The sequence below is a fragment of the Talpa occidentalis genome, unplaced genomic scaffold (genome assembly GCF_014898055.3).
Source record: "Talpa occidentalis isolate TD23 unplaced genomic scaffold, MPIMG_talOcc4v2.1 talOcc4.6, whole genome shotgun sequence".
NCBI classification, from domain to species: Eukaryota; Metazoa; Chordata; class Mammalia; order Eulipotyphla; family Talpidae; genus Talpa; species Talpa occidentalis.
This window is the reverse complement of record NW_023604972.1, coordinates 129623533-129649180: the sequence shown is the minus strand read 5'-3', so window position 1 is coordinate 129649180 and position 25648 is coordinate 129623533. Positions and strand designations below refer to the sequence as shown.

General features: G+C 37.9%; 1 long non-coding RNA gene across 2 annotated transcripts in view; it reads left to right on the top strand.

The window, feature by feature from the left end:
• Positions 1-24945, top strand: part of LOC119260963 (uncharacterized) — a 39547-nt gene extending 14602 nt beyond the window's left edge. Inside the window, exons 2-6 of one of the 2 annotated variants that reach the window (XR_005128868.1) lie at positions 14148-14258; positions 16915-16992; positions 19035-19209; positions 20476-20824; positions 24870-24945. This is a non-coding gene — a long non-coding RNA (uncharacterized LOC119260963). The remainder of the gene's footprint in view (positions 1-14147; positions 14259-16914; positions 16993-19034; positions 19210-20475; positions 20825-24869) is intronic. The other variant, XR_005128869.1, reaches the window with a different exon arrangement.
• The last annotated feature ends 703 nt before the right edge of the window (positions 24946-25648 follow it).

The following is a 25648-nucleotide window of genomic DNA, read 5'->3' as shown; positions in this document are numbered from 1 at the left end:
TAAAGATTTATTTATACATACAAGAACAGGGGTACAGGCCAGAGTTGCAGAGGGGGGTGAGAGAATTCACCAGAGACAGAGTAGGGAACAGAACAGGCAGAGCAATTGAAATACTACTGAGGGAAGCAGTGCGTGAGTCAGGAGAGGTCTGCTGCGCCATGTAGGTAACTCCCTGGCCAGGCATTTAACTAATGCTGCAGTGGCTGCAGCAAGCTTCACAGGTTGCATCTTAACCCCTTGTGCCACCAGGGAGGCCCTATATATATTTTTTTTTGACTTAGTGTTTTCATTTATTTCAGATGTAGTCCCAGAAATAAGACTGCTGGATCATATGTATTTCTTTTATTTATTTTTCCTTTGAGGATCCTTTATACTGTTTGCCATAGTGGTTGTACCAGTTTACAATAGTTAAATCCTAGCATCATTGTGCAAACACTCCCTTTTCTGCACAACCACACCAGCATTTGCTATCTCTTATTTTAATGGCAGTGATTCTAGCAGGTATGAGGTAATAGCTCATTAGTTTTAATTTGCATCTACCTAAAGATTAATAATTTTAGCACTTTTACATGTACCAGTTGGCCTTTTTTTTGTGCATTTTCTTGTGAAAAATATCTTTGTCCATGTTTTATTTATTTTGCTATTTGAGTTGTATGAGTTCTTTATATATTTTACATATTAGCCCCTTATTAGATATATGGTTGCATCTATCTTGTCTGTTCCATTGGTGATCTTTTCACTTTTTCACTTTGTTGTTGGACAAAAGCTTTTGAGTTTAGACTGTTTGTCTTTAATTTTGTTGCATGTGCTTTAGTGTCATACCCAAAAAAAATTACAAAACCCCATGTCAAGGAACTTTATTTCTGTGCTTTCTTGGAGTTTTATGGGATATGGTTTGATTTATTATTATGATTACAAGTGCTGAACTGGGGTGGGTGAGGATTCCCACATGGGAATGGGCTTGCATGGTTTGGTTCTCCCACCTGGACTGAAGGAGGGACCCCAATTATTTATTTATTGAGGTAACAGTGTACAATACTATTCAGAGGTATAGGTTCATGCCTCCTCATATGTATATTACCACACCGCATCCACCACCAAGGCACCCATAGTCTTCAATAGATCATTTGGACCCCTCACATTTTGCCCCCTATCCCCTGCCCCCTTCTGGTACCTAAGTTTTCCAGTTAGATTTCTAGGGTTTGTTTTAGTTTGGTTTCTCTGTTCCTTTTTCTCTGTATTCCATATGTGAATGAATTCATCCACTATTTATCTTTCTTCTTTTTTTTTAATGTTATTTATGGGATTTTGTATTTTTTTTTTTTTTATTTTTACTTATACAAGCACTGGGTACAGTCAGAAGCGCAGGAGGGTGAGAGAATTCACCAGAGGCAGAGCGGAGAGCAGAACAGGCAGACTGACGAAGTACACTGCTGAGGGGAGCAGCGGGCGGCAGGAGAGGTCTGCGCTCCATGTGGGACCATGTGGGACCCTCCTCCGGTGGCCGGGGAGCAGCCGGGGATGGAACCGGCGCTGCAGAGGCTGAGGGCAGCTTCACAACCCAGCGCTCAACCGCTGCACCACGGGGGAGGCCCAATCTTTCTTCTTGATTTATTTTGCTTATCAACTTTCCTTGGTGTGAGGCAGAAGGGAATGTAAGGATAAGTCTTAAAATATATCGACAGTCAAACATCAAATAGTGAAGTCAGACTATATTTTGTGATTATCACTATTGATACTTAGTCAAGTAACTGAAGTAGTATTTGCTGTTTTTTTAAACTGGAAACCTAATATTTTCTCCTTCCACATTTTTGCATTCAGTACTCTAGAAGGAATTCACTGTAGCCCACTTAAGGAGCAGGGTATAACACACAACCCCTTGAAGGTAGAATATTCACATAAATTCTTTGGGTGTATTCTTCAAGGGTATTAGCCTTTTGTCCCTCAATCATTTAATAGTTTGTGCAAATATAAAATGTCATGGATATTCATTTAACTTTATTTTCTTGTTCAAATTGTTCCAAATTTGACCACTGAAACATTTTGCAATTTACTTTTGTCTCTGAGATAGTCACATGATTTAAGGTGCGAATGTACTTAAAAATACTGGTACTTATTGGGCCTCCCCTGGTGGCGCAGTGGTTGAGCGCTGGGCTGCGAGGCTGCCTGCAGCCTCTGCAGTACTGGTTCGTTCCCCAGCCACCGGCGAGAGTCCCACAAAAATAAATATATATATATACTGGTACTTATTTTCTGGAATCAACTTTCTTCAAGGGACACGGCCTCATTTCACTAGACAATGTCTACAAACCAATATCTGATGTTAGATGATAACTGCTACTGGGGTTTTATTACTCTGTCTTCCCTCTCAGTTGATATAGTAAGGAAACATGTACTAGCCCTTGTATGTGCAAATACAGATCTATAAGTTCTTCTATATGTAACCATGTGTATCTATAGCAAGCCAGAGGTGTTCATATTGCTAAGCAATCTCCAACTCTAATCCAATAACAACTGGATAATTCTAACCTCCCCTCTTCCAGTTTGTGTTAAACTCTCCCCAAATAGTGAGGAATGTGGCGTTCATCGTTGCCATTCACTTAATTGTCCAATTCTAGCACATGTGCATAGTATCAGAATAGGTATCTCACCCCCCCATATAAAACAATTTTATGAACTAGAGTGTTATGTGTACTTTCTTTTGCTTTTAGAGTTACTAATTACACTCATTAAATATATATCTAACTCAGCCCCATTTCACCCACCTCTTCATGAGGTAGTTTCATATGTTTGTAATAAAGTTAATATGTTTATCATGAATCCTTTCAATTCTGGATTCCCAGGCTACAACATAACATATATTTAAAAATGTGCCTATAACAAGGGTAAATTCTGCCCCATAAGTACCATGAGTTTTAACAAGTATGCAATGCCATGTTGATATAGTATCATAGTTACTGTCCTCCTCCCCAAATCATCTATAATTCAACCCTCCACCTCTAGCTACCACTTACTTTTTACCATCACTATAATTTTACTACTTCTAGAAAGTCATATAGTTGGAATCAGCGTATGTAACAACTTTTTCCAGAATGGCTTTTTATCACATTGTAATATGAATTTAGGACTCATCCAGATCTGAGTGTGGCTTGGTAGTTACTTTATTTTTATTACTCAGTAAAGTTCTATTGTATGGCTATAGCACAGTTCTTTACTCATTACAAATTTGAAAGGTATCTTAATTTCGACAGATGTTGGCGATCAAAGTTCCTATACATTTTCAGGTTCAAGTATGTGTGTGGACCTATATTTTAAAATTAGCTGGTAAAAACATTGGAGTATTATTACTCCATTGTATCATAAAATCAAGTTTACCATATAAGAAAATGCCAAACAGGATACAATGAAATAAGATCCCTAATATCCCAACTAGTAATTGGTGTTTCAGGTACTTTGGCTACAAATTTATTAATTGGCTAAATGTCATTCTAATAGGTATCCAGTTATACTCTTAATCTGTAATTCTTTTGTAAAAATGATGTTGAACACTTAGTATTTTTATTTGCTATGTGTATATCTTCTTTGAAGTGTCTATTGAGATGTTTGGTCAATTTCTTAATTGTTTTATTAGTGTTCCTTAAAATATTTATTTGTATATTTTGTATTCAAGTGTGTGTTTATTTGTTTTACCAGAGGTTTTATAAATCCTCGCTCAGTGCATGGTTTGTCTTTTCATTTTCTTTCACAAAACAGATACTTGACTTTAAAAAAAAAAAACAAACCCTGAGTATATCATTTTAATTGATTATGGTTTTGGTGTTTTATATAAAAATACATTGTCACAACCAAATCACTTATTTTTCTTTAATGCATGCTTTCCATAAGGTTTTTTGTTTGTTTGTTTTTGCTTGTTCATGTAGGTGTTATGTTTTGAATTAATTTTGTGAAGGTATTAATGCAATTATACCAACAGCATTTGTTGAAAGGCTATCCTATCTATACTGATTTGTCTTTGTTCTTAGGTCAAAGATTAGTTGACTATATTCAGTCGCCTATTTCTGGACTATTCAGTTCCATTGATTCGTATATTCTTTCTACAAAAATATGCTTACTAGATGACTGTAGCTTTATTGACAGTTCTATAACTTTGCTCTAGTAAGGTGTTTTGCTTGCTCTTTTTTTGCCTTTCTACATAAAATTGAAAGTCAGTTTGTCTATTGAAGTAGCTGTTGGAATCTGATTATGTTGCCATCTATAGAACAAGTTGAGAACTAAAATCTTAACACTATGGAATATTCCAGTTCATGAACACTATCTCTCTATATATTTGAGTTTTATAGTTCTTGTATATAGTTCATTTACATATTTCCTTAGACTTTCCTAAGTATTTTATTTTGGGTGTTATAAAAAATACTTAATATCTATTCAACTATTCATTTTTGTTATAGCAATTTTTTTCTTAGTATCCTACTCTGTGACATTTCTATATTTACTTAACTCCAGAAAATTGTCAACACTTTATAATTAGCCTAGACAATTGTTATATGTAAATATAGTTTTATTTCTTCCTTTCTGATCTTATGACTTATTTTTATCTCTATTACATTTGCTTTGTGATAATGACTAGGTATGGTGTTCTTAATCTTAGAAGAAAGCTTTTAGTTTATCAATATTGATTTAGGACTTTTTGAAGTTAATATTCCTCAAATATGTTAGCCTCTACTCCTACTTTGCTGAGAGATTTTTAAACTATAAATGAAAATGGATTTTATTAAGTGTCAGGATTAAATGATTTTTTTTTTTTTCATGAGCCTGCTAAGATGGTAAACTATATCTATTTTTGAATGTGTACCAACCTGGATTGGATTACACTTGTTCAGGTCTATTTTTTTTTTAATATCACTGACCTCTACATGTTAACATTTTAAGGGTTCTTATATTGATTTTCTTGAGGTGTTGGTCTTTAGTTTGCCTTTCTTAATCTGATTTGGTATTAGAATAATGCTGATCTACTGGAATGAATGAATAATGCTGGTCTACTGGAAGTTTTCCCTCTACATCTATTTTATGAAGGAGATTATAAAGAATTGACAATCAGTTCTTCCTTAAATGTTTTAATTTACCACTGAGACCATGCAGGTATTTTCTTTAATGAAGGTTATTGATTTACTTTATTTAGTAGACATACAACTTTGTTACCTGTTCCTTCATGTGTGACTGTTGATAATGATTTTTTCAAAATAGTCCATTTTATCAAAATTGGATCTAGCAAAATTCATTTACCATTATTTTCATATTTATGAGATCATTATAGATGATACCTTTTTTATCTGATATTGATAAATTTGTATCCTCTCATTTTTTCCCTATTTAGCTCACCTAGCAGCTTATCAATTTTGTTATTTTCAAATGAAATAGCTTTTGATTTTATTACTTTTTCATTGTTTCTCCAGTTTTCATTTACTTCTGATTTTATTGTTTTTCCTGCTGTGGACTTTAGATGTTCTTTTGTCTATAGCTTAAAGTGGGAGCTTAGGGTGTCAGTTTCCTTTTCTGTATAAATGCAATACATTGTTATAAGTATCACCGTGCATAAATCTTTTTTTTTAAAGATTTATTTATGCATACAAAGCTGGGGTACAGGCCAGAGATGCAGCGGGTGACAGGATTCATCAGAGACAGAGTAGGGGACAGAACAGGCAGATTGACTAAAATACACTGCTGAGGGGAGCAGCGGGCGAGACAGGAGAGGTCTGCTGCGCCATGTGGGTAGCTCCCTGGCCAGCCGGGGATCAAACTTGTGCTGCAGAGGCTGCAGATTGCTTCATAGTGCTGTGTTTAACCCCTTGCGCCACCAGGGAGGCCCACTGTGTATAATCTTGATCTAGTGAAGGTGAGAAAAGAGTGCAAGAGACCACACACAGTGTGTGTCACACTGACATTGTTCTTTACCAGGTCAGGTGGGCTTCATTTGTTCCCCTGGGCTCAAATGTCTGGTGGCGCCTCCTTGCTCTAACATACAGTCACTCCCATCTGCCTCTTTGTGCTATTATAATTATTTTGTACTTCTTCAAACTATGTTTAAAATAAAGTCAGTTCCTTTGGGTTTTGGAGCTGTTCTGATGTACTGTATTAACACTGAGAATAATTCTGATGAAGCTGAAGGCATGGTGGCCCCTAGCCTTCGCTTGCCTCTCGCATCACTTGCGGGAAGGCCTATTGGGGTGCAGGCAGCCTCAGCTTTTTGCACCTGGATAGACATTTCATCCTGAGTTAGGACTGTGAGGCAAAAGGACACCCCAGTCCTCTCCTATGCTCAGCAGGAACTTCCTGCAACTTAGGGTGAATGAGAAATGCTGGCAACCTTTTCCTTCTGATACTGTATCCCCTGATTAGGAGCTCAGGGAATGGGGCCTGTGTCCATCTCTACTCCCACCTGCAGTGGAGGCTTCATCATAATGAGGTGTGGGGTGGGGGAGAGAGGAAGCTTGGCTCAATTTCTATACCTTCTGAATTTTCTTTGTTTTGGAATTTTGTTTTTGAGTACACATTTCTTCATTTGCTGAATGTTCTCATGACAATTTCCAGAGACTTTAAACTGCCATTTGCTTATTTGTAGCAATTTGCACAAGCTATGTTTAGTACCTTGGTGAATATGTCTGTGGAGTTCCTCACTTTTCTAAAAATGTAACTTCAGACTCTTTGAATGCAAAGTATTTCAAATTTACCATAGTAGTAACTGTTTCCTCTTTGTAATGTGTTCTTTGTCCTTTTTTGCATTCTGATTTTGGACATCTTAAATGTTTTCTTATATTATCTTTTAAAAATTAAGTTGGTCTAGAGTTCACAGCATGCATTTTAAATTAAGTCAAACATTTTAAACTTTTAACACTATGCCAATCGCCTCCAGTAGAGGCTCCTGATTCTCCCCTCCCATACTTTGTGACACTAATTCATTTATTCATGTGCTATAATTATTCAATACATTGTTGTAATTATTTAAAATCAGCTATATTTGTTGAATTAAAATAAATGCAATGATAGTTCATCTTCAATCTTCATTTATTCCTATATACAGTGATCTTACTGTACATTCATATTTTCTGATCTATATAAGTTTCCTTCTCCCACAGGAACTTACATTTTAACAATTTATATAGGGTTAGCCTGCAACTGACACATCAACTCAGCTTATATTGCCTGAGATAGTTTTACTTTTGAAGGGTAATGTCTCTGGATATTGAATTATTTGGTGTTTTTAATCACATCTTTAAATATTTCACTCCCTTCTTTTTGCTACCATTTTCTGATGAGATAGCCACTAGTTCCTCTGTAGATAAGGTATTCCCAGCTATGTTCGATATTTTCTCTTTGACTTTTTGCAGTATGATTATGTTGTCTCTATATAGTTTGTAAATTTGTTTGTTGGTATTTATCCTGCTTGATGTTCCTGAGTTTCAAAGATCTCTAGCATGGTGTATGTTGTTAATTTTGAAGTTTCTCAGCCATAATTCAAAAATTCCCTTACATTGTCTCTTTTTTTGCTATCTTATATTCTATTACATAAATGTTAGACCTTTTAAAATTTTCCTGACATTGTTTGATTCTGTATTCTCTAATTTTTTGAGGAATGAAACTACATTTTTACATTTAAAGGCTGATTAAAAACAATTATTAATCATATTAAAATTTAACATCACAACTGGAAAGTATGTTAGCTATATTTACTCATTAAATATAAGTTTTCTGAAGGCTCCATGCATGGATGCAAGTCCAAGCATATCATGTCACATGCACCAAGGTTAGATTAGAAATCACTATTGTCATTTTTGTTTTCTTATGATTCATAGCTAGTATTTTTGTGATGACACCGTATTTGTGGTAATGTTTTTGCAGCCAATTAATGGTGGATTAATAAGAACATTCTAAACTGCTGATGTTGCAGGAATTGATCCCTTTACAGTTAGGCCCTGTGAAGTGGGCATTTGCTCTGTAACATTTTCCCTAAATGGAACATCAGGAGTCCCTACTTTAATTGAAACAGTCATGGTTTGTGGGGTCCATGTGCCAAGTTTTAGGAGTACTTGATTTGTTTCTAACTGAGCCAACACTTAACTGAATAACTATGAGGCAGGGTACCTCACTCTTGCTGACCTGGTAAGTCCAGATTTACTGCTTTAAGATTCCATTTCTGGGAGAGGCTAAAACTGTAATTTTGTTATATATAAAGTCTGTTTGGTGATAAGGGGCTTAGCACAAAGACCTATTTTTGACCTGTTTTTTTTTTTTTTTTAAACAATTACCCTCCCCCTTCCATTTTGATCCTACTTTGAGTGATCTGATCAAAATTTAAGGCTTTTTCATCACTACTACTCACTGCTCTGCCTTTTCTGGGTTCCAGAAGCTTCTAACTACCAAGCAAATGATCTTCTTAACATGCATTTAAAGCTTTTGAGAGAATACAAGATATCATGGAGGTCACTATGACTATTTTCAGCAGAATTAATTCATTTGGAATGTGTACTTTGGAGGCAAAGTTCCTAGATCAATGTCAAGTAAGTCAAAGTCTATATGGAAGGAGGCCCTTTCATAATAGTGACTTGTTGAGTAATCTGATGTAGCTGAGTTTCAACTTTCCCAGAAATGTTAACCTAGTTGCACCAAGTGTTGGGATCTAGAGTGCAGATACTTTGTGTTAAAGACAGCCATGTGCTATCCTAGTTTCAAAACAATGTTGGCCTTGTAAAGGTGGGGGCCACTGGCAAGATATTTTGTAATTGGGTACACATCTGATATTCATAGGAACATGGGTTACAAGGTGCTACAATTTGTATTGGTATTTGTTTAATTGGTCATGTTATAATTAGTATAAAAGATAAACCAAGGCACTGGCATTAAAAGTCAGACTGTCTTTTAAAGGGGCAAGATTGTAGTTCATGGTATCATTGGGAATGGGAAAGAAATTGATCATAGAAAGGACCATGGCCACCTAGTATTACAGTTAGACTAGAGTTTTTAATGACAAATTTGGCAGTAGGAACACTTAGATCCCTCAGCAGTAGTATAGGCGATATGAACAATATTCTTTTATGGTCAGTGCCACAAGAAGAAAAGCTTTCGTATTTGAGGTATGAAGTCTTGATCTAACAGTATCTACCTAAGTATCAGATACTTCTCTTGATTTTGAGGTCGCCAGTGTTCACACTGGACCAGATGTCAGGAGAGCCGTTTTCAGGCTGAGATGTATATCCAATACCTTCTAGTTTCACATGTTGTCAGTGGTCCGGAGTACTTATTATGTCCTTTCCATGAGTCTCGCTTTTGCAAAACAGCAGTAAAACAATTATCAATGACATAAGATTTGTTACCAAATTCAGGGCTCCTGAACTTGAACAGAAATGCAGGCAGCAAGCAAAAACTTATCGAAGCTAATTCAATTCTGCATCAGGGGCAGTCTGTATGCTGCTCCCCAAAAGAGGTGGAGGCTCTATTTAAACAGCTTTAACCCAGCATAATTAAAGGGGTACTTTTTTGTTCTGGTTTCCATAAAGTTCTTTTCTTGAACACTTTGTCACCTCTCACAGTGATGTATGGAGTTTATATCATTAGCCTAGATGGCTTATTAATGGTGAAGCCTTTATGGAAAATATGTACTGGGGAGAGATTCCCTCAGAGATAGGGATGACTTACCTGTGTGAGTAGCTGACCTTACCTCACATCTCCAATGGGAAAAATACTTTCTGCCTTTTAATGTCGACTATCATGAAGATTTCTCGGTCTTCAGAATTATCTTCTGCCTAATACAGACTTAAACATGTCCATTGTTAAATATTCAGCACTTATTTGATAAGGAAATTTAGTTCTTCCTGTGATGTACACCATTTTAAGATATAGTAATTATAATTAATATTATACCAGGAGACATCAGATTTTCAGTCATTATTTTCTGAAACATTTAACATATCTGTAAAAACAAAGATTACAGTATTGCTGCTTATTGTACAATCTGCCCATGTCCTTTAACATATTAAGTAAGTCAGCTTAGAAACTACACACCCTGCAATCTATTCCAGCTCTATTTATAAAAGCTAGAACATGGACTCAACCTAAAGGGCCATTGACAGAACTGGATCAAGAATATGTAATACTATTAGTCACAAGGGACAGAAAATAAATTGCCGTTTACAACAAAATGGAAGGAGTCGAGGGGATTTTGTGTAGTCAGAATGACAACTAGCAGACATTAATAAAAGTGATGTTTGTGAGATAAAGAGGGAGGTAGAAGGAAGAACGGGCCAAAGAAGCTATGACAGATGGTGGTGGAGAAAAAAATGTTGACCTAAGATGTAATGCATAGAACAAAAGATGCAAAAAGAAAATCTAATCAGTTTACAAGTTTCCTTTTTATAAAGAGCGAGAACAAATATTATGGCCTATCCCTCGGGCCTTCTGAAAAATCCCAAAATTACTTATGGGTCAAAATGTTTAGAGTACAAATTCCTCTAAGAATGAACTGTTATTTCCCAAGACCAGTATTTTTTATAATAGCATTAAGTTTGAGATAACATAGTTGAGGTCAAGGTTATGATAGGAGAGGTATACTTTGAAATATTTAGAGCTTTTTTTTTGGTTTTGCAAGGCAAGAACCGATGTTTCTAATTACACATACTTCTGCTTACAACCCAATTCTTTATCAAAGGACTGACATGGCACTTACATCTACTGGTGTGCTTTTTCTGGGACTAGCTAGCTTAGAAGAATTCTCACCATTCACAACTTTCACTTTCACCTGAACCCTGTCTTCACGTTCCAGAGAGACACTGAAATTAGCAAGTATAGGTCTGGTGTCTACCAGAATTTGGGCAGGGTTTTTCATTAACTTTTAGTTTCCACTTGACTGTTTAAAGTAATCACTGTTCGTTTACTGGAAAATCCCTCAGAGGTCAGCTACCCCTTGTCGGTGTTGCCAGGGAAAGGTTGGCTCCTCACTGCTCACAAGCCAGCCATGGGCTACAAGGTCTGGTTAGAAAAGCAAGGATTTTCAGAAAACCAGTAAGCTGATAAGATTGGAGACTCGCATCTCTCTTTCTGGGCAAAGGGGTAGGCTTTTTATAGCAGATCTCAGCTTAGATGGAGCCAATTTTCTGTGGTTAATATGAGTCTAATGTTCCTGTTAGCTGGAAAGTTCTTACCTACTTCTGTGAACCTGCAGGTCAGAATGTTGTTGCTGTGCAGGCAGAATGCATGGTCTGGGTCATCGGGACTTTGGACCCTTCATGTCTATAAGTCATCTGTCAATAGAAAACAAAGGTTTGTAGAAGAGCATTTTAGGGGAGTTAACAGTTATGTTTCTCTGTGTGCTGAAGGTTACAACAGTGGCCATCAGGGAAAGTTCAGGCATAAAGCTGTTTCTGTGCTTCCAACTCCCCACGTCAGTAGTTTTCCATTTCTATGGAAGACGGGGCATCAAGATGAGTCTGGCTACTTCCTGCTGAATTGGGGGCATTTGGAGATCTTGAGGTCAAAGAGCTTAATTTGTTGAAATACATGTTCTTTGGCTTCATGGGGCAGAGTGGGATGAGTTCTAAGGGATACTGCTTCACAAATGTTTTGGAATAAATCGGTGGACCAAATGTGCCATGTTGCAAAGAAAAAATTAGCTGTACTGTAACAGTGTATGAAATAAAATGCCCAGACCAGAGGCAGAATAATTGGGTCCATTTTTCTAACATTTTGAAACCAGGTAGATTTTTCAAAGGTGGTTGACATAAGTCTCCACTTACCCTGATGTGTTAATGTAACTGCTGCAGGTGGTCTTGGCGGCAGCACACACCCAGCTATTTAGGCTAACAGGTAGCCTCGAGCAATGCAGTTGTCCAAAACCAACTTGGCCAGAGTGTAGTGAATTTTGTTGCCCTGCTTTGCTTCTGAGGGTTCTCTTCAGAAATCTGACAATGGTAGCAGACAGGTTCCAGATCATGCCCTACTTAACGCAAACTCCAGCACTCAGAATTGGGATTCCCATATGCTGATCCCTGTAGTCTCCTACTACCCATCAGGAGACTACAGGGTGGAGATTTTCTTAGTCGCATCTAAGGGGACGGGAATTTTCTTGGCATTGTTTAAGTAGAGATCAGACTGAGGAGCACCCAGAGTTAGGGGTCCACAGGGATCATAAATTATGGGGGAGAGAAGACAGGGGAGTGTGTCCTCTTGGTGCCATGTTACTTGCACCCAGAAGGCAATGTCTGTGCAGGGTTACTGTAGAAAGATAACTAGTCAGGAATTGATCTTAAATAGGTTACTGGATCAGTCAAGTGGCTTGTCTGTTTCCCATGGACCTGGGAAGTATGTGGCAGATCCAACAATTACATTTTGTTTCCTCCAGTAGCCACACTTTGTGACATTTTAGTTAGGACACTCTCTCCAGGCCAGGGACATAAGTCCTTTGGGGCTACAAATGGGAGATAACTTATCTGGAAGTTCCCTTTTGAACAGCTATTTGAGGTTGTCTGGAGCAGGATCATTGGGGATAGATGGAACTGGAGAGCTTTTCACTCCAGTATGATGAATCCATGGCTTGACACCTGATTTTAGAGAATAATGGGTCATTAACAGCACATCTTCAATTCAAGATTATCTTTCCTTTAACTGGTTTTTAGGCACTTTTTCCTTCTAATATTTTAGCACGGCCTAATTTCCAGGTTGAAAATGAAGTAAGTTCTCTTTAACTGGGCTTGCAGTCAGAGGGAAGGAAACTCATTAATGAAAGTCAAAATAGCATTCAGTTGCTATTCATATTTTCTAGCATTTACCTCATGTTCTAAGTGTGGAACCTCGAGAGAGGCAGAGGTCTTCTGTAATGGGTTCTTACTATTTCAAAGGACTTAACCCTCACCCACTTCTTAGAACTATTCCTGTTTGGAGAAAGGCAATCAGCAATACCTGAATCCACCAGGGTCTTTTTACTGTTTGGGTTATTAGTCTTCCCCAGTGACTGTGAGAAGACTTCATTCCAGGAAGAATAATGTTTTCAGTCATTGTTTGAGGTTCTGCATAGCTCCTGACTTACTTCTGATATGGAGGGCCAATTGTCACCCCCAGTTGTGTGTGGGAGTCAATGTTGGGGAGTAATTTCCTTTAAGGATTGTTGGATGACTTGAGGCGCCTTCTGTAGCATGAAGTGCATCTACAGATCCTGAGAAAGTACCTACAATGGTAACAAATACCAGTAATTTCTGGGTGTTCTGGGGCTTTGAGGCAACTTGCCTTCAAAATGGAAGGTGTCCTGGATAATACCCAATTTGTTATGGGATATGGCTCAAGAACAATGTTAGGGTACATTTTTTGTAGCCCTAATAAGCACCAGTACTGGAAAGCATCCTTTCATAAACTGAGTTAATGAGTTAACACCATTCTTCGATAGTAGACATTATTGTGCACATGTAAAGAAAATGAACTACAGATTCTGAGAGTAAAATAAGTCTATGCTCATTTGTCTGCCACAGGAGTTGTGGAACTTGAAAATAAAACCCAGTGGTTCCACTCTTTCTATCAGCTTCAATATATAATAATCCACAATTTCCATCTCTAGAGTAGAGGAGAAACTTTGTGGTTAAATCTGGTTAATTAAGGAGAGTACTGGAGAGTACCAACCCTGGTCATTCCCAAAGAAGGAGGTTCATTATCAACCTCATCTTGAAGAACAAATGCATTTCAAGGCAATCCTCTGCTTTCTGGTGAGGAATCTTAGAGTCAGACAGCAAGACCCTCACTATTTTTTGCTCACTATACATTATGTATACCATTTCCCCTCTCAACATCTTCATTATAAAATCATACAGCTTTACACTTAGGAGAAGTTCATCCCATTTACCTGTCCTTTCACTAAACAGTTTTGGTTGTAAAATAGTATTATGGCTCAAGGCCCATTAAAGACCATCATTCCTGAGATTCTCCGTAGGCCAGGTGGTGTTACAATAAGAGCATTTTCTTTGTTATGCATTCAGAGCTGTAAGCAGTCCCAATGAAACTTGGGCCCAACAGACAGAGGATCCCATAATTAGAAACAGAATCACAACAGAAAGTAGTAACAGATGCTCTAATCTCAGTTCTTTTGCTCAACCTAGTCTATTTGTCTATTTTAGCACTGAATTCAGCAAGAACCACACTTAACCTCCTTTCTGGAACTCCAGATAGTCATATTACCTCAGCCCAGATGACAGATGAAAAGGAGAAAGAGCCCAGGATAAAACACGGTGAGACTTACCCAATTGGCAGGACATAGTGATGACCAGTTACCTGATCTCCCCAGTGAGAGCACTGTGATGGCTGATACTCCAGTTAGTGACCTGAGGGAGTTCCCCAAGGGAAATTCACCCTTTGAAGATGCTGGAAGTCCCTTTCATCTCTGCCTGGGGAAGTTGGTCTACCATATCAGCTGTAGGGAGATGTAAATTCAGTGCCTCAGTAGCATGAATGAGTAAACCCTGGTGTGCTGCCATGGCTCATTGCTTCAGCCACTACAAACAGGAGGTGCTGACTCATGCAGGGCTTCCCCATTCTGACTGGCTTGGCAAATTGTTTCCAGCTACTTGCCACTCTTGAGACAAGATCTGAGTTAGAGAAGAGTTTTCTGAATGAACCCCATTTAAGTTGAAGAGATGGGGGGCTTATGTCCTCAAGAAATGCTCTAAATTTTCTGTGCAAGGGACTCAGCTACTATAAAAATAGTTCTGGCTAGGACAAGGCAAATTATCTGTTGGTCAACATGAATCAGTGTGTCCAGTTGCCTAGAAAACTTTTTGGTTTTTTTACCTACTTCTATGAAACAGGTGGTGGTCATTGTGTCGGTACCTACAGGTGAAGTGAATGGAAGATTTTATAATTCTTTATATTCAATTCACCTGTCAACAGAAAACAACTCAAAAGGAGCATAGGCTAGTGGTGGGAGATGAAGGGCATTTTAATATTTTAGCAATTGTAGAAACTTGTATTCTAAAGCTTACAAAATGACTAGTTCAGGGTAAAGTTGTTCTTGTGTTTTCAAAGGGGCCCATACAGAGACCTCTCTTAATGAGGTGAAGGGGAGATATGGGGTTTCTATAGGGCATTTAACTTGTTTACTATCTTGAAGTCTTCTAGAATGGAAAGACAATATTAGAAAGAGGATTAATAGAATTGAGTATTCACAGGAAGATAGAGGGGGGCAGTTCATGTTATCTCATAATCCTTGATTTAGGCACCTCATATCTTAAATCCCAAGTGAAAATTGTTTTTCTCTAAGGGTGAATTTGTTTCAATCAAGGGGGGCATGTCAGAATGATGTCTTCCCAATTGTTAGGCTATTTTGATGAACTCAAGTAGTGTAAGTGCATACATAATGGAAATTTAAATTACTACCAAGAATTTGTAAGAATTACTAAGAGTGATTTAACCTAGGAAATGCTACACTTTGCTTATTAATGAGCTCTTTGGAGTCTTTGGGATACCAGCTCCTGTCGTCGCAAGGCTACTGTGCAGCCATCAGTAAAAAATCCATGCAGTGGCTGTGAGGAGAGCCTCACTCAACCACATTAGTGCCTTCATTCTGCTGGCTCCATGCTATAGCAACATGGTAATTTTGATTTGTACTGAAAGCTGGATATCAGCACTTTGTTGGTGAAGATGACTATTCAAAGAACCAGCATGTAGAAAGGTAAACTTAAACCTGTATTTTTTTTTATTTTAAAGAATTTAATTTTTTTTTAAGATTTTATTTATTTATACAAGCACTGGTTACAGTCAGAAGCATGGTAGGGCAAGAGAATTCACCAGAGATAGAGTGGGGAGCAGAACAGGCAGAAGGACCGAAGTACACTGCTGAGGGGAGCAGCGGGCAAGGCAGGAGAGGTCTGTGTGCCATGTGGGACCCTCACCCGGCGGCCTGGGATCAAACCAGTGCTGCAGAGGCTGCTTGCAGCCTCGCAGCCCAGCGCTCAACCACTGCGCCACCAGGGGAGGCCCAAGCTGTATTTCTTTAACTCATTTAAATATAATTTACAGCGATAATTCCTGCTGTAAACCTGCATTTAATAGATTATTTGCAAAGAATCCCAGTCTCTGAGCAAAATTTTCTATGGACAAAACAATGTGTGTAATTAACAATCCATTATAAAATAATATCGGTTAGTGCTGTATTATTGTCAAATGTGAAATACAGCTTGATACATATAATAAGCCAAAATCTGATAAACTTTATAAATTTAGTAGGAGGCTATTTTATAAATGATATAGTAAGTTTAAACAATCTGTAATGAACAAAATTGATAAACCTGTTCTGAAAGGTGGGCGGAGACTAGCATGTGCTCATTAACCCTACCAAAATTGCTCAGTGATTTAGGGATCCTTAATTTCTGAGGATCCCTTGAGATCTTTGAACACCTAGTCCAGAAAAAAGAAAATTCTAGAGGTTAGACTAGTCATCCTACCCAGTGAGGTATATTCTTTATTAAGAAAAATAAAGTAATTCCAGTGCTCTTATTAGGTAATCTCCAGAGTGGGAAGAAACCCAGACTCTTTTACTCCTACGGCTACCAATTCACAGCCCATAGATAATGATTGTTACAACCCTGTGACTTTGTCCTAATAGAAGCTAGCACACGAGAATAGATGACGACCAATAGACAAATATTCATGTGAAACTGTCACTAAATGAGAAATGATTAGAAATTATAAATTAGAATGGAATTCCCACAAACTGATTTGAATACAGAAACAGAGTGGCTATTAGATTTATGGTACAAAAGACAAAACTTTATCCTCTCAGTAGCAGATATTGTAAAATTTGGACCCATTACTACTGATGCTAATTTTAATCAAGAGTATTTGGAAACAATTATACTAATATCTATATATGGATCTTTGTTTGCCTAGGTAGCACCTGCCTGGAGGTATAGATGGCCTACACCTAATATAGTCTCTGCCTTAAAACATCTCCATGGAAACAGCTGGGTAAGCCACTAACATTAAATTTCACTATTAACAATTGACTATGATTTATAATAAAGTACCGATGCCCTCACCACTACAAGTAATAGATTTAAAAGGTCATCTTTAAGTTACACCCCATGGGACAGAATAGCACTATTTACAGACTTAATCAGAATAGCTAAGGAACTAAATCAAGATAATAGCTATAGTTTTAACACTAACATATAGACAAAATAGACCTACACTCTAATATAAATAGTTAACAAGACCCATAATGTCTTCTTGGCAGAGACCATTTAGACAACCAGCATTTGATCCAAACTGAAAACAAAAATCACTATAGGAATAATATGAAGTATTGACAATGACAAAGAAATGGAAATATCCAACTTGGGGGGACAACCCCAAATGTGCCCTGAATAATCCCTCTATAAAACCTAACTTCAATAAGAGAGGAGCCATTGAGAAGTAAGGGAGAGAAAGGCCCATGAATCCCCTATATGGACTCAGCAGTCTGTCTCCTGGCCCAAGTAAGTGACAACTGTCCATATATTACACTGGCCATAGAGACCCTTATGTAAATACAAACACTACATCTGCTACTATGCTTTTGGATACTAGATCCAAAGTGATACCAGGGCATTGTACTAATTTGGAAAACCTGAATCATACAATAGGGATGATCAAGGGATTAGGAGGTAAATGCACTGCAGGTTTTACAAATATATCCCAATTCAATCCTAAGTGAGGACATCCTTAAATTGAGAGGAAAACTCAGACTCCTAAAGGAACAAATTATAATGCCTACTAAAAATCCAATCTGGTTAAAAACCAGAGAGAGCCTATAAATTTATAGTAGATTATAGAAACAAAAGCTCCCACAATTGAAGGAACATGCCCAGATACAGGCAGCATTAGTAACTCTCACCACTGACATAGTTGTTATTGCCGGTGACACTTACCTGATCTTTGCTGCACCACTTGGTAAGAGCATACCTATGCCCGCATTCACATCGAAGGCAGACAACATCAGATTTAGTTTATCACAAGAATACTTTATCAGCTCAGGTCTAGCCCACAATCCCAAAAACAAGACATTCAGACTTTTTAGAGAAAACATGCAAAAACTATTAATTGGTTTTGTGATTGAGAACTTGGATGAACAGACTAGGCTCAAGATAGTTAAATGAATCCTGTTCGCTCAGGATACACAGTCAATCCAGACAAGGTTGAAAGGCCCCAAACTACAGTGTCTGGGAATATTTTGGTCCCTGAACATAGGAAAATACCAGACCCAGTCATCTCCAAAGTAGATCTGCCTATCAATTCCTCCCAAAAAAGGAAGCACAGAAGAAATGATAAGCGTTTTCTAGTGTCAAAAAAAAAAAAAAATTCTAACACGTGGAAATAACATCTAAATTCCCTAGTTGTATCAAAGGCACATAGCACTTATTTGAAAAATCATGTCAGAATTTTTAACATTAGCACCAGTGAAAGAGAACCCCAAATACACATTGTCATTCACAAGGGATTGAATCATAATTCCTGTGGACTAAAACACCACAGGACCCCACATTTTGCCTGAGTGTTGGACTAAGAAGTTCTTGTATGAAAATACATAGCTATTAACAGAAAAATAAAGCAACTACATATCAATTCCACCAGCTTATTCTGGATTGGGTAAAACAGACTCCTGACTTTAAGATAATTGACCCTGTGTATTAACTGAGGAAATGTTGGCAATGCCAATAGATTGGTAAGAGTTCCCAAAGGGTGATCCTATCCAAGCTCAAGCAGTGGGCAAAATCAAATGTCCTGACCCACAATATTTAATAATGTATGATATTGTGATGTGTGGTATGTAATTGTTTATAGTTGGAGCAGCCACTGTGACACCATCTGACATGTGCTGACAGACCGTGGTCTTGAAGACTGACCTAACCCTGACAGAACCAGGTTACAGAGAATGTACACCACTATCCTGAACTAATGGTCATCAAATTGGCAATGGAACAATCTGTTAAAAAAACAGAATGAGTTATCTTTTTTTCGTGCACTTATAGGGAGTAAATAATGGGATAGCTATTTGGTCAGTAATAAGATGGATAAATGACTGAAAATTAGGAACTGATGACATACGTATGGCAGAAAACAGCCCTGGCTTATATCTGTATATTCATCACACATGCCTATGTACATCAGAAGAATGACTCGGATGGAACCAAATTTAATAACCAGGTAGGCAAACCCATCTGGAAGACTAATCAGGGAAGGCGTCACACAATTTATCTTAGATTATTTTAAATTGGGTTTGTCTTTACTCAAGAATGATAAAGTCATCCGTAAAGGAGGAGAATGAAATACTCCAGCAAACAGATAAGCCAATTACTTGAAGTACCCATGCAATTCTTGACAGATCATGCTGGTGTAGATGGTATGAGAAAACATGTATTTATGTCCAAATACTCCAATTGCAAATTAAAAGATGTGGGAATTACCAGAAGTTTAAAGTTTGTGGATTAATGAATGTTCCAGATCAGGTCATAGCTAACAGGACTCTTCCGAATTATGCAAATTGTTTGTTATCAGCAAGGAGCCTATATAAACTATATGCTCCCTACCTTTGCAGGGAAAGTGATAAAAAAAAAAAAATCTATTAGTAATCTGGATTGCTTGCTAAGGCACCCCAACCATCATAGAAATCAGACCAAGGAACCCACTTTAGAGGGAAAATAATACAAGATTGGATGTTCCACATTTTGCCCTTTTCTTTAGTCCAGTTAGCCTACAACCAATCACCTCTGGATCAATTAAAATGCATAATAGCCTGCGATAGCAAAATTTTAGATTTCTTACAACAACCTAGATATGAAATCATGAACTAAAGCAATTCATAGATATAGAAGGGATGGAAAGACTTCTAATGAATATTGCAGGTACTCAAAAATTATTATACCCCAAATAGACCAGAAGCTAAAAACAATTAAAATTACAAATTTAAAACAATATTAAACCCATGCACATATAGATATATCTATATATCTAATCAATATTCTTTTGGGGAAATATGAAAGCCCCACCACTAATAAAGACTACTAGGTTAACAAAGAAAACGTTCTAGTAACAGTAAAATATCCTGATGTCTCTAACATCTTCAGGCATACAGAACACCATATCTCAACACATGATCCAAGTATATCCAGGCACTAAAAATATCAATTTTTAATCTGTATCTGATGGCAGGAAATTTAGCAGTGGACACATTTACATATGGTATCCTCACCTAGTGTGGTGCAGGCCATTATGTATGCTTAAGACAACATTCACCATGACAGCTATAATAGGTATAGATTTCTTTGAATAGCCAAAGAAAGCAACCAGAATGAATGAGAACTAGAGGCACAAACCCATTATGCATCTTGAACCCTATAAGTATTGCTTAGTGTGTCGGTGTGGCCACACTATTTTCTTATTAATAATTATTGGATTTCATACTCATTGCAGCTATGGATACATAGCACCAGCAATTGCGATTGTATAGTTGCTCCCAAATGGAATGTTACAAGCTGGTCAGAATACAGATCTACCATTTGTGACATCCTCCACTTCTTCCCTGATCGCCATTCTGGCCACCTTATTGCAACTGAGGATTTACCAGTATCATCGGTTCCAGTATCTCCATTCTACCCTTCATCATGAGCACCAACCCCTTGCTGGGAAACCTTTAATCAATAGCGAAATCAAGGACAGAGGGAAACTGATGAAGCAGTGGGAAACTTCACATGAACCAACAAAGATCCTGATCAACATCCCCTATTAGACTCTATAATGGCACATATAGCAAAGCATCCAGGTACTTAGTTTTATCTTTTCCTTGGCTTACTGAATAAGTGTATATGTACACATATTGCAATAACTGATTTAATTTATTTTGTGGACTAACATTTTATTATAAAATAAGTTGGTGAATGCATAGACTGTGTGCCCACACCAAAACCCATTGCAAATTTTATGATCACTTACAGACTCACCCAAATTTCTGTTCTTGCTCACTTTGAGGCTGGAGACTAGTTACCCATTTGTATCCCCAGATATTGGGGGGGATATGTGTTTATAAGTCAATGGCACAAACACCTCTGCTTCTTTACCTGCATCTTGAGGAATCGGTTCTAGAATAGCTACATCTCCCATGTATACTTCCTCTGAGTACCTATCATCACTACCACTGATCCTTGGCTAATGGCACAAAATAATTTGCATTATTAAAGTGAATATTTGACTTTAATAATAGATTGGGCAAGGCTATGATCTATCACCCCAACTTTGCATATGACCATGGTAATAAGATATGATTAAAGAAAAATATTTAAACCCCATTGTTGAGAAGTGTACACATCCAATTTAATATCGATGCTCTGAAGAACTAAACATGTAGTTAGAAGAAACTCCCATTTCCTGCAGAGGTAGGACTGTTTTAGATAGTCTAGCAGATAATGAGAGATTAAGATGCTTCTTTACACACAGACCCAACAAGTGCATTGGAGAGATAAGTAGGTAAAATAGGAGATTATGAAGTCTTACGATTATGAGGTAGAAAGAGAAAAGACCCTGTAAAAGTATTCTTACAAAGCAAACACCATACCTAAATCAATATATTTAATGAGACACTTATTGATTCCCCAAAAGGAATAATATATTACTCTAGTTAAGCCAGAATATTTGCGATAAACTACACCATCTCCACTTTCATGATAACTTCTATCCTTAGAAGTCCCCTGGGACACCACTACCGATGGCAAATAGGTTAGACTTTACATCACAGAACGACCTAACCTATTCCATTTTGTAACTTAACTCTTTCTAAACTATTCCAAACCTATTTTATTATGTAACAATATACATAAGAACTATTGCCACATGCAGTGCCAAGTTCTATATTTTTCAAAATGTAATTTTCTTTCCTTGCAACACAGACTATCCCTACTATTATATAAATTATGAAACAAACATGACTTATTAAATACCTAACACAATAATGTTATGTGACAATATAACTATCAAATGATACAGAGATGGCTGCATTTGTCAATATGACTAGTTAAAAACATGGGCAATATGGAAAAATTGGTGGTTTTTAAACAAAATGGCATAGTTTTAAGAAATGAGGCATGACTAGACAGAATAGAATAAGTAGCTAAATGTCCATTTTCAATATGGACAGAATCTATACTTAATCTGTCATCTGGGGCCAATAGCCTATGACCATTAATACTTATATTAAAGCTAGATAAGTTAATTGTTTGGCGCTGTAATAACATGTGCATATAACAGTACCATTGATGAGTTTCACTAAGTCTCCATGTAATGAGGGGCTCGATAACCATGAGCCAAGCAAAATGGTGGCTTTCTATACCAGTCATATGTCCATTACCAGTGCATGGGATGCAAGTGGATTTTGTGAATGCGGACACAAGCTTATGATTTTAGAGGTGATGAAATAAGGCTCACATAATCAATGCAACCATTTACATGCACAAAGTCTAAGACAAATCTAAGACAGATGGAGAGCAGGGACCTGGGTTTTTTAAAGAAAACAAATCTATACTAACAACATCTCAAGTATTGCTAAAAGGTCTAAACAAATTACTTGTGGAACAGAACACAGGAGAAATCTATAATTGACTGGTGGAAATCTAGGGTTAGAAGTAATATGTTGAGATCAATTATGTGGGACAATTTGCAAACAGCATAAAGTTCATACCAAGAACTTACCATTTGTAATTCTGAGTATCTTACTGTAGCTATGAACAAAGTTATAGCTCCCCCTCATGTTGATTCAGTATGCAGGATCTCAGATCATTTGCCATACCTACAGTTTATATCATGTACCCCAAATTCACCCACTAAATGTTAACTGCAGTTTCATGGACACTATGTTCTGACTTCAAGGGAAAGGGGAAGCCATGGTGAAAATACAGAGGACACACTGGGAACCTATCATGTTCTCATTACTCACTGATAACGCAGCTTTCCATCTCATTCCTAATGTCTCAGCAGCTCAGAATGTGGGAACTTAAAACTTGTTGCCAGAGATGTGCCAGCACCCTTCTCCAAATTTCAAATTGATCAAAATTTGACTAGCAATTTTGAAATTAAGCAATCCCAATTTAACATGCATGCACTACAGCTCTTTCATTGGGTACCCAGATGGCTAAGATTAGCACCTTAGAGAACAAATTATTTTGGTTGGGGACACTGGATATTCTGAGGAAAGCAGCTGGGGATAATTTGAAAAATATAAGCATTAAAAAAATCTAAAAGATTTTTTTAAAGGTTGATTGTCAATTATAAGATGTGGACTCTGCTTAAAATAACTAATCTTGGACACCATGGATCACCTAATACTATAAATAATCTGACTATAACTCAAGAAGATACCATACAGCCTAATGATTGTGACTCCTTGGGTTAACTATGGAATTAGTGTTGACAATTTAAGGAAAATATATGACATTTGAATGTATCACTTTTATGGTTCCCCAATACATTTTTTAAAGATTTATGTATACAAGAACTGGGGTGTAAGCCAGAGGTACGGGTGTGTGTGTGTGTGTGTGCATGTGCATGCACGCATGCGTGAAGATTCATCAGAGAGACTGGGGAGCAGAACAGGCAGACGGACTGAAATACACTGCCGAGGGGAGCAGCGGGCAAGACAGGAGAGGTCTGCAGCACCACGTGGATAGCTCCCTGGCCGGCTGGCAATTGAACTCGTGCTGTAGTGTCTGGCAATAGCTTGACAGTGCTGTCTTTAACCCCTGCACCACCAGGGAGCCCCTAATCCCCCAATATTTAAAGGGAGCCTACAGTCCCCAGAAAGCCCCCTGATGATAAAAGGAAAACATGTCCCTGAGGATACGCTGGTGGAACAGAACCAAAATACCTATATCATTGTTACCTTCTGGAAGTGCTTAGGATACAAGGAACCATGTTATGGACTTGATGTCGCCTTAGCCAGGTATATATGATGTGGAAAACTGGACCCTGATTGTATGCTCTGAGCCAAAACTTAATCTATTAGAGTCAAGGGGAACATTAAGTCTCCAACATAATGGGATCAATAAAAATAGAACAGATGATGCAGGTGACAAAAGAAGGAAAAGGTTATTACAAGCCCAAAGAAAAGAAAGGAACTATTAAAATAAATGAAGGAAAATTCACTTTGAACATCCTAAAATGAATCTGAAAATGTAAATCCTACATTAAAAGCACTGAAAAAGTAAAACAACAGCTGGAAGATAAGACTAATAAAGTAAAAATAAATTTGTAGGTATCAAAAGAGAATAGCAAAACATACCCTAAAATCTTGAATTATGGTTTATGGCAATCACACATATTTTGGTAGAGCCATGCAAGTGTGTACCTCCCCTAGAGATTTATAAATATAACTTTACTATGGAAATGCAATTTTCAAGGAAACAAATTGAGTGGTTTAAGAAACTTACTTTTTTTTTTAAGATTGTGTCTGGCACCTTAATAAGTATTTGTTATGCTTTTACCAATAAGAATTTAACAAAGTTTTAGTAATGATGGGGAATTAAGGAAAAATAGATTGCAAATTATGGTGTGGATATTTTTTGAACTTAGATTTGTGCAGAGCATTAGTATAGGCATAGTGCAGAGATTAGTATGTGAATGATTTGAAATAACAGGCTGGATTATCTCTCTGAGTTTGTTATGTTTTTAAATCTACTTGTTTATGAGTTAAGTGAATGTTCTGATCAAGGGTAAATTCATTTACATTGAGGAGGACAGGTCAAGATGTCATAGGAAATGTGCTGAGGAAATGATCAGGAGTGACTATGATATAATAGACATTAAATATTTTAAATACCTAGGCGGACAAGGCGGTACCTCAAACTCCAGGAAGAGCCTCCAGCTCTCTTCCCACTTCTGGATGCCTTCAAAGAGCTCCCTGTGCACCTCATAGTAGCTTCGCTGCACAATCTCGGCATCGTGGCGCTAGAGAAGACTTTCTGTGCGGTCCTCTGCAAGGTGTCCACGCTCGTCTCCAGGCCCTGCCATGGAAGGAAGACTGTAGGGCTGCTCCTGGCTGTGCACATGAGTCTGCACCCCCAGACGGGGGCCACAGGGCCTATTAGCACCTGCTGGCGGCGGTGACTGGCCGCACTGACTGTAAACTTTGTAGGCCTACTTGAGTGCAGGCTCCCAATGAGCAGGTACCTGGACCACGTTGTTTACCCCTCACTGCCCTCTCAGGACATGGGCTACACCTGCAGATGCCGAGTGTGAGGCGTTTATATCAGCGCACCATTGCTAAAGCAGTTGCGCTCACCTCCAGAGAAGTACTAGTAGCCTTAGAAGCCGGCTAGTGAGCAGGGTCTCCCCAGTGGCCGAGCGGGTTAAGGCTCAAGTGCTACAGCGCTACCGTTGCTGCTATGGCCTGAGTTCTGATACCCGGCCCAGGGAGCCAACCCACACAAGGTGCAGTAGGGCCTCTCCTCCTGCCCACTGTTCCCGTTAGTGGTGTAATTCAGTAATGTTCACTCTTCTTTCCATGTGTGTTCCCCCACCCCCTCCCTTGTCTGTGTCCCCTCATCTCCCCCCCTCCTTCCCCCACCCCACCCCCAGCTGATTAAAAATACACACTAAACCT